Here is a 14377-nt window from a genome sequence, read left to right as displayed (position 1 = left end):
ACTAGTCGAAGGTCTGTCTCATATTTGCCAAGTGCAAAATAGTATTTGTTATAGCTTAGTGCAATAAGATGCACCCCACTACTGCAACTATTGACAGGCATAAAAGATCATAATAGCATATGCTATTTGCCCTATAAGTTATTGATGCAGACACTTGGAAAAACCAAAACGGACAACACAATGGCAAGAAGAATTTTCTCAATTCATATTAAAGTAGGCAAACACCAAAAACCAAATCGAAACAAACAATAGTTAGATAATAAGCAAATAAAAAAAAAACTATCCTCAGAACAACCAGCTAGTGGTCATCTCTCATGCATCGAAAAAAGTAGGTAAAATAAGAAGTGCTCAAAGACATGCAAACCAATGGTCTACCACAACTACTGTGGGCCAACGTCCAACACAAAAACTCCTCCGGCAAATGCTACCAAACCGGCCAACCAACACATTCAAAAGCTTGAGAAGATAGATACAAGTGGAGTGGAAACTTGTGGAGAGAAGTAGGTAAAATAAGAAGTGCTCAAAGACATGCAAACCAATGGTCTACCACAACTACTGTGGGCCAACGTCCAACACAAAAACTCCTCCGGCAAATGCTACCAAACCGGCCAACCAACACATTCAAAAGCTTGAGAAGATAGATACAAGTGGAGTGGAAACTTGTGGAGAGAAGTAGGTAAGAAGCCCAAGACGAAATCAAAGAGAGGAGAAGATAGTGAAAATAGCTCGCAAGATTTCCAAGAAGAAACCCTCAGGGTTTTAGAAATCTTCACTCACCAAAAACTGCTCTCAAATGTCACAAATCAACCACTATATATAGGAGAGGAGAGGGAGCCAAACAGCCCAAACAGCCGCCCAAACTATCCAATCAGTGAAGGGGAGGCAGAAGGTCAATAGGCAGCCGAATGGAGCAGCACCCGAAAGGCCATTAGGACACAACCAACGAACAGCCAGTGCCAGGGGGAAGGAACCGGGCAAGCAGAGGAACCAAAAGGCCAAAACAGAGGGGGGGAATGAACTCGTCCAGCAGTCATAATGAGCTGAAAAAGGCAACAAAACACAACTCACAATAATGAGCTGAAAAAGGTAGTAGAACACAGCAGCTCACTAACTAGGCAGCAAAACCTGAAACAACCAAGCCCAACCCAAAGAGTTTGGGTCAAACCAAATCAGCCCACAAGCCATGACACCAAAGAAACTAGCACACCAAAGGCAAGACATGTCAAAGAGCACAACCTACACATGATCATTGGTTGCCTTCCATCATAGGGTAGAAAATAAAACAAAATAAACATAAAATTCAAATTACAATATAGTTCAGTCAAAATTAAAAAAATTGAAATTTGCATGCTTCTGTTATATAGATTAGCACATGGCACTAATAGTTTACAACAACAACAACAACATCAAGCATTTGTCCCACTACGTGGGGTCGGCTAAATGAATCATTTTTCTCCATTGTGTCATGTTAAAAGTCAAATTCTTGTTTAAATCTAATAAAGAAAGATCATTTCTATTATTTTCTAACCAAGTGTTTTTAGGTCTACCTTTACCTTTCTTAATATAAGTGAAATCTAATACCTCTACTTTCCTAATCGGGTCATCGGAAGGACGCCGTTTTATGTGAGAAAGCCGCCGTTTTATGTGAATGGCACTAGTAGTGTGCTGAAAAATATTATGTAGGAGATGACAATGATGATGAATATGAGGATATTTCGACCCATATAGTGATCATGTTTCAAAGCATGATTAGTTAGTTTTGATTTTGAATTTGAATATGGGTTTTATGAAGAAACAAAAGTGTAATCATATTTCAAAATTCAAATAGTTGGGATAAGGTTAATGATGATGATATAAACCTAAATTTTAATATTCTTCATTTTTTATTATTATGTATTGTTATAATGATGATAGTTTTTTCTTCAAGTTAAACCTTATCTTTGCTAAAATACTTTATTTTAATCTATTATCTTTCATTAATCTTTATATATCTTCAAGTTAAACAATCTTGTCTACTACTTATGTGACATATTATTTTCAAATAAAGTTTTTTCTTGTATTATTAAATTATTAATAAATATTCATTATTTTTTAGATTTGTATTATTTTTAAAATAGCATGTGTCATGAGCTATGGCTCCTAGGTACACTTGCATCATATTGCACAACTCAATTATCTTTGAGTATTTTCATAATAGAATCTGTAAGGCCAATCTTCTAGTTTGTCAAAAAAAAAATTACCATTATTTATTATCATGAAAAAATGCATTTTGTCTATTACTAAAGCATTTATAACAGCATATGAAAGTCTATGATTTTGTACAAATGTGCAGTTTCCAAAAGCATTGAAATTAATGGCTAGAGCTACCAGTTGCTCATAACACTTTTATGAGCTTTGGTATCACAGCTGTATGAAACTCTTCGGATTTCCTTTGGTTCTTTAAAAAAAAAAAATCCATTTCCATGCATGAAATGAATAAAACATTTCCTTGAACTGGGAATACTAACAATATATTTCACATTTCTTTATTTAGTATATATAGGAGATTTGAATATTCATTTATGATTTATTTGTGATAGTTTTCTTGCTGCTTTGATTTTTAGACAATAATATTTTTATTTGACTTTTTTTTTTTCAAAAATTTGTAGTAGGTGTGGGCTCCGAAAATTCGGCCCCGGCCTCCCCACCGCGCTTTTCTTTTTATTCGGCGAGGAGGAGTTTTAACAAAATAAGTTTCGGGGTAAATTTTGGAAGACAGATGGATTTGTAGATAAGACTCTACCCAGAGATTTCATCCTCATTTTGCGAGGGCTTTATGATATGAGTTCTGGTTTCCTATAGGCGCAAGCCCCTATAGTTAATTACCCCTCCCGATAACGAGAGAGAACTTTCGATTAAGGCTAGTCGTCAATCAGATACATAGATGATACGTGTTATCTGACATATAGTAGCAGCTATTGTTTGGATTTGGAAATTGAGGACTTGGGTTTGGATTTGGGTATTTGGAAAGGTTTGAAAAGTTTGATATTTAAAATAGAATTTCACCATCGTGCACTTAAAGAGGATGGTGGGGGAATGGATGATAGACCCGATCAAGATCCCATGGTTCCGTCATCCCGGGCCATCGTGGTCCCTGATCTACTTAGGCAGAGGAGGTAGTCGACCCAATCTGACAGAAGGATCCTTGTCGGCAGCCATGGGTTGCTTCGTCCAAGGGGACCTTGTAGACCTGGGATGGGTGTTTGTCTAAGGGGACAAATTTGAATTCACCTTAGCTAACAGATGACTTTGTATCCTATCGATCATATTATATTGATTCATATCTTAAGGATTTGATGCCACTAAGGAGCGTATTGGTTCTGGCCATAACTGGTATCTGTGGTGCCATTTGGCGACAAAACCACTCGGTTCAGAGGGCCCCGGGTCATAATCGTTTATCCTGCGATGCCATTTGGCGGCAAACCGCCGGTTAGATGACACATACCACGTCCTTAATGGCAAGAGACTATTTTGAGAATGGATCCTAGTGATATTCTCGATCAGACATTTGGCTCTTTGTGAGCTGAAGCAAATTTTAATTCATCTACCTCGGCAAACTGTTGCTTTCGCATATACGAGGTATCTTAGCGGGATTTCGAGGATTCGACAGAGCTAAGATATGAGTTTATTTTTTTGGTTCTTTGGATATTATATAAAGGTCAACAGAATAGAATAGAATTAATCTCAATTAAAAAATTACCAAAATATTTCAACCCTAATTAAAAAAAAAAAAAACTTATCTACAATACTAAGTTAAAAAAAAATGTTGACAAAAGAATTGAAAAGTCACAATCAGTTTCATTAAAGTCAAATTAATTGATGATGTTAAAGCAAAATAAATTTCACAGAGTAGCATGTAGGGGTGTAAGTGAGCCGAGCCGGCTCGAGCTCGACACGTTTATGAGCTCGCGCACCGAGCTTATCAAGCTCACGAGTCGAGCTCGAGTTTGAGCTTGAACCGGCTCGGCTCGTGAGCTCGCGACAGACTCGAATAAATATTAATATTTTTAAATAATTTTTATTTTATTTATTAAATTTAAATATTTAGAAAATAATAAAAATCACATAAGTTTTATTTAAATGTAAAATTATATATATATATATATATATGTTGTGTCCTGGAATATTCGCGGCGGTAGAGAAATATATGGTTTAACGTCTTAGTATTGTATGAAGATCCAACACACAAATAGATAAGAGAGGGGGTGAAACATTCATAAGAGACACCAGAGTTTTTATGTGGAAAACTCCTGAAAAGGGGGAAAAACCACGGGGCCTGGCCCAGTTTTAATGAATCCACTAGTATTTGTAGTCGTTACAAATGAGGCTCTTCCTTGGGAGATGGCCTTGTATTGATGTAGCAAATGTACATCATACAGATTGCATTACATAGTAGGAATTACATATACATGCTTGTCTGGTCGGAAGGACCGTAGTCGACAGGAGACCGGGGTCAGAAAGACCGTTGTTTGTTGATGGAGGTCGGAAGGACCATAGTAGTCGACGAAGGCCTAAAGGACCGTAGTTGGTAGGAGACTGGGGTCTGAAAGACTGTTGTTTAGTGATGGAGGTCGGATGGACCGTAGTAGGCGACGAAGGCCTGAAGGACCGTAGTTGGTAGGAGACTGGGGTCTGAAGGACCGTTGTCTGGTGATGGAGGTCGGATCGACCGTAGTAGGCGACGAAGGCCTGAAGGACCGTTGTAGTAGGGCGGTACTTTGGTAGAACTCTGGACGTCAGGTAGTGGCCCAACAGAAGTCCAGGCCTCAGGTGGTGTTCCGACAAAGCAACGGCGTCAGGTGGTAGTCTGGCGGAGTAGAGGGCCTTTGGCGAAGATGAGGGCCTCTGGCGAAGGTGAGGGCCTCAGGTGAAGGTGAAGGCCTCAGGTGTTGGTGAGGGCCTTTGGCGAGGGTGAATGCCGCTGGTAAAAGTGAGGGCCTCTGGCGAAGGTTAGGGCCTCTGACGAAGGTGAGGGCCTCTGACGAAGGTGAGGGCTTCTGAAGAAGGTGAGGGCCTCAGATGAAGACATCAGGCCTGAAAGTCGGGCCTTGAGCAGAACGTTTGGCCTGAATGTCAGGCCTTCAGTAGCACGTCGGGCCTGAACGTCGGGCCTTGAGATGGTGGTGTGGTGAAACTCCGGCGGTGGTCCGGCGAGGCTCCGACGGTGATCCGGCGAGGCTCCGGCGGTGGTCGAGGAGGAGCTTCTTCCTTCTCTTCCTTCTCTTCTTGCTTGGACCCCTCTCATGAGAAATGAGGGCTCTATTTATAGATTTTCTGGAGTGGCATGGCCCGTAAATAGGCGTGAGATCAGGGGCGAATAGGGAGTGGTTGAATGGACGGTCGATATGGAATCCTATGATCAAGCACCGTTCGTTGGTCATTTGAGGGCCTTAGTGATGTCGGAATTCAGTGATCTTGGGCTCGTTGGATTCGTCTCGTCGAACCGTTCGATTCGAGTATAAGCTCGTCAAAATCGGAGTATGTTTGGTAACTCAAATTGTGGTTTGAACCTTCCAACAGTGCTTCGGGTCTATGATTTGGACCCATTTGGGCTCGGATTGGGTCGAACTTGGTGTTGTTGGGTTCGTACTTCCGAGACGCTCAGTTTGACTATAAGTTTGCTGAAATCGGAATTGAGATGGTCTCTGAATTAATTTTAGAAGATTCCAACTCAATTTTGCATCGAGATTCGTGCCCGATCAAGATAATTTTATAATGATGTATCTATATATATATATATATACTAATTTTTAAAAATCCGCCTAATTTTTAAAAATTTCGCCTAAATTTAAAATTTCTCTCGCATGGTTGGCGAGCTGGCTTGAGCTCATTTACAGTGAGACGAGCCCGGGTTCAAGCTTGCTTTATATATAACGAGCCGAACTTGATAAGTGCCACAACTAGACACTACTCGACTCCATTACACCCCTAGTAGCATGTGGGTGAATCTCCATTACATTACTAAGTATCAGACAGCTATGGATGTGCATGTGAGGTACTTTTGGAGCTTTGTAAAAATGCAAGGATATTAAATGGCAGCAGCTATGTTTCTTTGCATGTGAATCGTGCTGTGGACTTTAATGCCATCGATTCAATGGAAGACAGCAAAAAAAAAAATGTTGCAAAAATGCATGAGTTGAGAACTGTCATCACTCGCCTTTCATCCGTGTTAGCTGCCAATGGAAATCCTGAAAGCTTATTTATTATCTCTCCAGCAATGGCTCTTAATTTTTTAAGATCATTAGGGTTCTCTACATCATCAAATGCATGAGTTGAGAAGCTCCAAACACTCATCCTCCTTCAGCCCTCTACTCTAAATATTTCAATCTTTTTAATGACCTTTGAGATTCATCCTTGATTATCCATTAGAGTTGCTTCGGCAACCTTGTTGGTTAATTCTCTTAATTTATTTTGGTGATTAAATGCTTGTGATCTTATTTTTGGCCTCCTTTTGGGCCTATGTTTATAAATCCCTTTTTATTTAATGAAATTTATTGTTGTGGTAATGGATCTGTTTATAATTTTTTTTTCCAACAACTTATCCAAAAAAACAAAAAAAAAATCCTTGATTGTAACTCATAGATATGGAGTTCAAACTAGTGGAGGGTATGTCTTTGAATATTCTTCTGCTAGATGGTTGCTTGGTTAGTTTTTTTTTCTTAGATACTTTGATTAAAAGTGGGATTACTACTGCTACAGAATATTGTGAAATTGAAATTAGGGTTTTTTCTCTCGGGAAAACCTCGCTTGCGGCGCTTAGGGTTTTCTGATCAAGGGGCTTTTTGCCCCTTCTCCTAGCTACTGATGGCTGGGAAATCACCGGATTTCCCCCCTCTGCCTTTTGGCAAGCAGATGGATCCTTCTTCTTCAGCGGATCAGGGTGCCTGGATGAACAATTTCACTGCAAATCCGGTAAATCAAGAGGAAGTTTTTCCGATGTCTTTTTTTCCCCCAAATCCCAAACTTTCCTTCAAAGTAGACGAACTCTCCGAAGGTATTTCTCTCTGGAACTTGTCTCTTGTTGGTTATTCCATAGGTCAAAGATCTTACTATGAGAGACTTCTCACAGCCATGAAAAAATTATGGAAGTTGAAAGGAACTCTTTCTCTTTTATCGCTTTCTGATGGTTTTTTCTTACTAAAATTTAATAATATAGAGGATTATAACTTGGTTTGGTATGGAGGTCCCTGGTTTCTTCTAGGAAAACCTTTTGTGCTTCAACAATGGTCCCCAAAATTCAAACCGAAAAGAGAAGAATCTGCTTCTATTCCGATTTGGGTTAAAATCTTGGATGTTCCGCTTGCTCTTTGGACCCCTACGGGTATATCCAAGATTGCGAGTTATATTGGGAAACCCCTTTCAGTTGACTCTCTAACGGCTAAAAGAACTCGTCTGAATTTCGCTAGAATCTGTGTCTTGATTTCCAAAGATTCTAAGCTTCCGGAAGAAATACCTTTAGAAATAGATGGAGAAGATTTTTTCCTGCCAGTAGTCTATGACTGGAAACCGACCCCCTGTGATTTATGTGGATCTCTGATTCATACTCCTAATCTTTGTCCCTCGGCTCCCAAACAAAAACTTCCTATGACTTCTAATACCCAACCTCCTAACAGAGGTAGAAGCACTAGCAGAAATCCTCGCATTAGAGTTCCCACGGCTTCTAAACTTCCCCCTTTACTTCTTGTGATCTTATTTTTGGCCTCCTTTTGGGCCTATGTTTATAAATCCTTTTTTTATTTAATGAAATTTATAGTTGTGGTAATGGATATGTTTATAATTTTTTTTTAACAACTTATCCAAAAAAACAAAAAAATTGTTGATTGCAACTCATAGTTATGGAGTTCAAACTAGTGGAGGGTATGTCTTTGAATATTCTTCTGCTAGATGGTTGCTTGCTTAGTTTTTTTTCTTATACTTTGATTAAATGTGGGATTACTACTGCTACAGAAGATTGTGAAATTGAAATTAGTGTTGCAATTACCTTAGTTCTCTGGTTTATATTTATGCTAAAAATTTTGTTTTTTGTCTACTGATATGTTGTTCTATCTACAATAATGAGCTTGCTCAAATTAGGCTCCCATTGATTTTATTTTGTTATTAGTTAATGCTTTAAGTTATAAATAATAGAAATTAATCGAAATGTTATCCTGATTAAGCTCATTTATATATTTTCTTATCAAATTTGGATCAAATTTAAAGATTACCATATTTTAATCTTGTTAAAACTTATTTAAGTTTTCTTTTCAAAGTTCATGTCAAAAGCTAGATTAAATAAAACTAATCAATTATACATTTTACTTAAATAATATAAATATATATTATAATTACCAAACATAATTAAATTTATGAATTTTAATAAAAATGGATAATTATAGGTTAATTTTCTAGTTTTTATAATGTTTTAATTTTTTGAATAATTAAATTATAAAATAATTTATTATTTCTTAATTTTGTTTTTCAATCGTAGTGAGACTTAATTTGGGCTAATTAAGATTTATGATCTTAAATTAAATTGAAGAGTCTTAACGAGTGTCATTAAAGTCAAATGAATTATGACATTAAAGTAAAAAAAAAAATATTTACAATATGTAATTATTTACCGTCTATAAGCTTCATTAATTTTTATTAATCACAATTAAATGCACTTTCAAATTAAGTCACCATAAACCAGAAAGAGAATATTCGCACTATCTTGCAAAGCTCCAAAAGCACTTCACATTCATAAGCTAGCTCCAAAAGCAGTTCACATGCAAAAAGGTAGCATTGTCTGTCACTTAGGTTTCTTTGGGACGAGTGATTATTTCGTCAGGTTACCGAATGCATCCGGAAACCAATAACAAAACGCCACGTCATTAAAGTGCTTGGTATTGTGCTCGGTACAGGCTCTCGGTACACTCGGTATGTTCGGTATTTTTACCGGATGTAATAAAAATTACTTTAGGCAGCTTTCGTACTACTTTCTAAAATATTTTTTTGGTAGCAAATTTAATAATAAAAATTTGAATTAAAAATAGTTTTAGAAAGAAACAAAAAAATTATCCGAAACAAAACCTTATCATTGTAGATCCATAGGCTACTCTCCTAATTAATGATGAGAGGGAAAAAAATTACAATAACCAGTACTAAAATAGTCTTTTTATGAACTTTTATTTAGTCCAGTGAACGTACGCTCCTCTACGTTCGGCCACCAATGTAATCACGCCACGTAGCATGAAGAAAAGTCGCCGACCCGACCCGCTGTATTTTGGGTTATCGCACGTGTGCATTTTTAAATGAAAAAAATCCCAAACAGTTCGAACAGCAACCCATCACCTTTTTACGGTGATTCAAATCCCTGTAACTATTTACTTCTGTTGTAGTTCTCCAGCATTTCCTTCCGAGTTCTCCAGCATTTCCTTCGTAGTTGTTCATATTCTCCGGTCGAAAACAGTCGCATATATAATGCCTGAGGTTTGAAACGATGTACCGAGAAATTTTCATTCTTATGATATTGTTTATCTCGTTAACAATCTAAAAATACGTATGTTTAGGGTTATGATTAACATTTTTGGTTGTTTTTAAAACTCGGTATTGGAATGTATTACTCGGTACTACTCGGTATTCGGTATTAGGTTATGTTCGATTTTCTAGGTATAGGTCGGTACACGTCGTCACAGGATAATAAAACTCGGTACACATTTCCCAGACAAGTTAGGTTTTCATTAGTAACGTTCTACCATGTTGATTATTGCATCTCGGTACATGTAGGTACAAACCGGGTATACTTTGACAACAAATACAGTCGGTACAACTCGGTATAATTTTATTTAATATACTGGGTATAACTCGGTATAACTTGGTACTCGGTTTACGCACGAATACCGAGCTATACCGAGTTCTCAAAAATATCGGTACTACTTGGTACTCGGTATAACTCCGTACAACTCGGTATTGGAATGTAAAAATTGATTATTATATATAGAAAATATATATTATCGATGTATGTTACGACTTGGTTGAACTACTAACAATCGGTATAAATAGGTATAACTCGGTACTCAGTATATGTAGGTATACTCGGTATTTTCTTGGTTTTTCTTGGTAGTTTTTACACTTATAACTGTTATTTTCTTAGTATTTGTTACACTTTTTTATGCAGGGATATCCCTTCTTCACTAACAGAAAATCTCACCATAGCAGGGCATCCAATTCTTGTAGTTGATTTTCTAAATTTAACCTTCTTTATACTTTCTATTTACTTCTTGAATCCTGATTTTGAACAGACAAAGACCTTTGATTTTAATTTCCTGGTACCAGGCCAGTATGAAAGATGTTCTTTCCGAACACTAAAGCCATGGTTATGTGCATATTGGCAATATTTTACACATGCTTCCTTCTCAGATTTGTAAACCCCCTGTTAAAAAAAAATTACAATATTCATTAAAACCACGGAATAATTCCCAAATAATAACATTAAATTGAAGAACTATACCGAGTATTTTATCAATACCGAGTTATATAAAACTCTGTACAAATATATGGTATTAAAAGTCTAGAGATATATAAGCCATAAGTGACGTAAAGATAACAAAAACATTTGAATACCGAGTTATAAGTATGAATACCGAGCTATACCGAGTTCTCAAAAAATCTCAGTACAAGTACTTCATAAGTATAATATCGGTAAAAAAATCAATTTCAAGTAATAGAAATTAAAATCTAGTTATATAGAAGACAAAAGTGACGTAAAGATACTAAAAAAATATCAATACCGAGTTATACGTATGAATACAGAGAAATACCGAGTTGTCAGAAATCTCGGTACAACTTCTTCTTAAATATAAAAATCAAATTCAAGTAATATAAATAAATATCGAGCAGTCCCTACTTATAAAAAATCTAGTTACATTAAAATACCGAGCAGGACCGAGTAATCAGAAGGTTAGGTTCAAACAAAAATGAGAGGATCAGATGAAGATGGATGACAAATTACTTGTAAAAAATAGGAAAAATCGTCATCCAAAGTATAAGTGCCAAATGTTTCGTTGCAATCGTCAAACTCTTCCAAAGTAATAGAAGGTTCCTTCTCATCCATCGTCTTGAACGCTTCGCGGAAGTTTGCGTAAACCCTAAATACTGTATAACGTTCTGTGTACAGTAAATAATCGACCAAAATTTTACTCATATAAGGTATAAACCCGCGTGTTTTAAAGTTTTCCCGCCCGTTTAAACTTTTATTTAGCGAAAAGCGACATCAAATATCAAATTTATAACGAGTTTGGGTCGGGCCTTCGGGCTGCTACGTGTCGTTAAATTAATGGTGGCCGAACCTATAGAAACATTCGGTCAGAGGACCTAATAATTGTTCGTCTTTTTATAGCTATAATTATTAATTTCATAAGTGAAGAATGAAATTTTATAATGGAGAATTTATTTTATATCTTAAAAAGTGATGCATTATTATACTTATATTTTGATGCATTTTAATGAATAGAATATAATTTTTCTCAATTAAAAATTACCAAAATATCTTAACCCTAATAAAAAGAACAAACTTATCTACAATACTAAGTTAAAAAAAAACTGAGAAAAAAAAAAAGTTGAAAAAAGAGTTGAAGAGTCACAATCAGTGTTATTAAAGTCAAATTAATTGATCACGCTAAAGTAAAATAAATTTTGGAGAGTAGCATTTAGGGGTGGAAGTGAGCCCAGCCAATTCGTTTATAGGCTCGCAAGTCGCGCTTTTTTATGTAACGAGCCGAACTTAATAAGTGCCAAAACTCGACTCCTTTACAACCCTAGTAGTTTGTGGGTGAATCTCCATTACATTACTAAGTGGCAGACATCTATGAATGTCAGGGGCGGAGCCAGAAATTTTTTTAAGTGGGGGCACAAATTATGAATTCTTAAAAAGCCCTCAACATTTTTTCATCCGAGCTTGGGACCGACATCGACGATTTTAATTTTATTTTTGCTAGACTTGTTATATAAAAAGATAAATTATATAATTAAAAAACTAAAAATCAAAATCACATTATATTCATATTTTTCTTGCATTACACCTACAGTTTATTATTTTCAGTCTTCATATTTTAGAAGTGTTGTACAATCTCTTAATTGTTATTATTTTTACAAAAATCTTTTTCAACAACTTATGCGTTTCTTTTGAAGTATCTCTTCATTTCTTTGGCAAAAAAATATAATGATATTGATGCGGTGCATTTTAAGCTAGGAGTGTTCCCTATGACACCTTATCTAGTTTGTTATTATTACCTTCTAGAATAATCTTTTAGCCTTATGAGTATGAGGTATTGTAGAGGAAGAGGACATTGAATGATATATTACACTTTTTGAAGCTTTTAGAGCTCTTCTTCTTCTTCTTCCCTGGATTGGGAAAACCAAATCCTTCTTGCAGGTCGAGTCTTCTGACGATTCACTACATCAGTTGGTATCAGAGTCTGGAGCTTGCGAAGATCGATGAACTGCGGAAGAAGGTCGGCTGTCAACGACGATCGAAGCCGCAAAATAGAATTGGCGGGCGACTACGATCAATGCCAAGGAAGGTGGGTTGTCGATAATGCTCGAAGCCGGATCGCCTTCTACCAAGCTCAAGCGAAGGATTCACTGGATCGGATCGACAGGAACCTTCGGGCAATAAGGAAGATGCAAATGTCGTCGGCAACCATACCGAGGTATTCTTCTTCTTCTTCGATCTCCTCGTCCACTTCACACAGACGCCAAAAAGTCCCGTCATACTCCCGTCGTCGTTGATGACTACGCCACGCTCGAACTCCCTCTGTGATGGCGTGACCCGCCGCCGGAGTATCCACTGCTCGAGCGTCTGTTGCGATGGCGCGTTGAAATGTAATCCATGTTTAACAGATCTCTTCACCGTTGAACCAAACATTGGAATGGTTCCTGTTTTGTGCAACTCAACCATTTTTGTTAGCTTCGTTTAGTACAGGAAAGCTGCTTCCGGAGATTTCTTCACACATGGCGTGACTGGACAATCAGTTTTATCTTCCAGACCTTGGGATCTTTGGCAATCTAAAATTGACTTCTACAAAGCATTAAGACGATTAGCCAGTAGTGAGTCGATTTGTTTCAATGAGCAATCTGCTTCACTTAATAGATCAATGAACTCTGCACTCAAATTTATCTGCATAAAGAAGCTTGACTATGGTTTGACTAATTCCCTTGAGGCATTAGCGGTTGAAGCTGCCAAATGAATTGAACGGCATTTGATGGATCATGGAAATGGGGAGACTGAGTTAAATGACAACTACAATATTGGTATTGAGGACGTTTCCATTGCAGGTGTGCACATGCTCGTTGTAAACTCCTCTGACAAAGCTGAGCCAATACAACACTCTCAAGCTGTTCGTCAAAATGTCACTAAAGGATCTAAACCCAACTTGAAGAGGCTGGAGGAGATTGTGCAGAAACTTGATAAAATTTCAGCTAAGATTGGAGCAGAAACCGAGTGGTCGAACCATGCCCTATTGCTGATTGACCAGATAAGCATGCAACAAGAGAAAACTGTTAAATTAGAATATTTGAATAGACGTTATGAGGAGGAGTCTGCCCAACTGAAGACTCTTGTCCGAGATCTTGAAAAAAAGAGCCTTCAAACAATATTAGAAAAAGGTGAGCCGTGTTGTGATAATGGCATGCAATCGACCAAATTATCTGAAGAGGATGATTTTATCCGTGCTGAAGTATCAGGGTACAGTTGCATCAAAATTTCCCCTTTTTGTTTCTCAGGACGGAACGAACTAGATGTTAAAAGGGCAGCTTTAAGTTATAGTCAAATAACATACCTGCAGCATGATTTTGAGCTGCATATCGAGGGACCTGGAGAGTTAATTGCATACTATAAAATTGCTAGACACTACAAATGGGCCTTGGATGAATTATTTTTGATTCATAATCAAGTAGTCATTTTAGAAGAGGACATGGAGATTGTATCTGATTGGGGAAAGCATCTTCATGGGATAATATTGAAGTATGCATTCAAAGTCTTTGACCCAGGGATCTGGTTACGATGTCCACCTATACCTCCCTCCCAATGACGAGCCTCGACGGGGTCGAGCTCTTTTGATGCAAGAGTAGAATGATGCTGTGCATTTTAAGCTTGGAGTATTCCTTAGGATATCTTATCTAGTTTGTTATGAGCTTTTCTAGAATCTTCTATAGATAGTTTATATAGGGATGTTTTGGAGGAGGATGGCTAATTGAATGATATTACTCTCTTTTAAAAGCTTTGAAGCTTTTGGGTTCTTCTTCTTCCCTGGATTGGGACCGAAATCCTTCTTGCGGGTTGATTCTTCCGACGATCCACTACATCAAATTGCTATTT

The sequence above is a fragment of the Dendrobium catenatum genome, unplaced genomic scaffold (assembly GCF_001605985.2).
Source record: "Dendrobium catenatum unplaced genomic scaffold, ASM160598v2 fragScaff_scaffold_173, whole genome shotgun sequence".
NCBI lineage: Eukaryota > Viridiplantae > Streptophyta > Magnoliopsida > Asparagales > Orchidaceae > Dendrobium > Dendrobium catenatum.
This window is presented reverse-complemented; position numbering follows the sequence as displayed.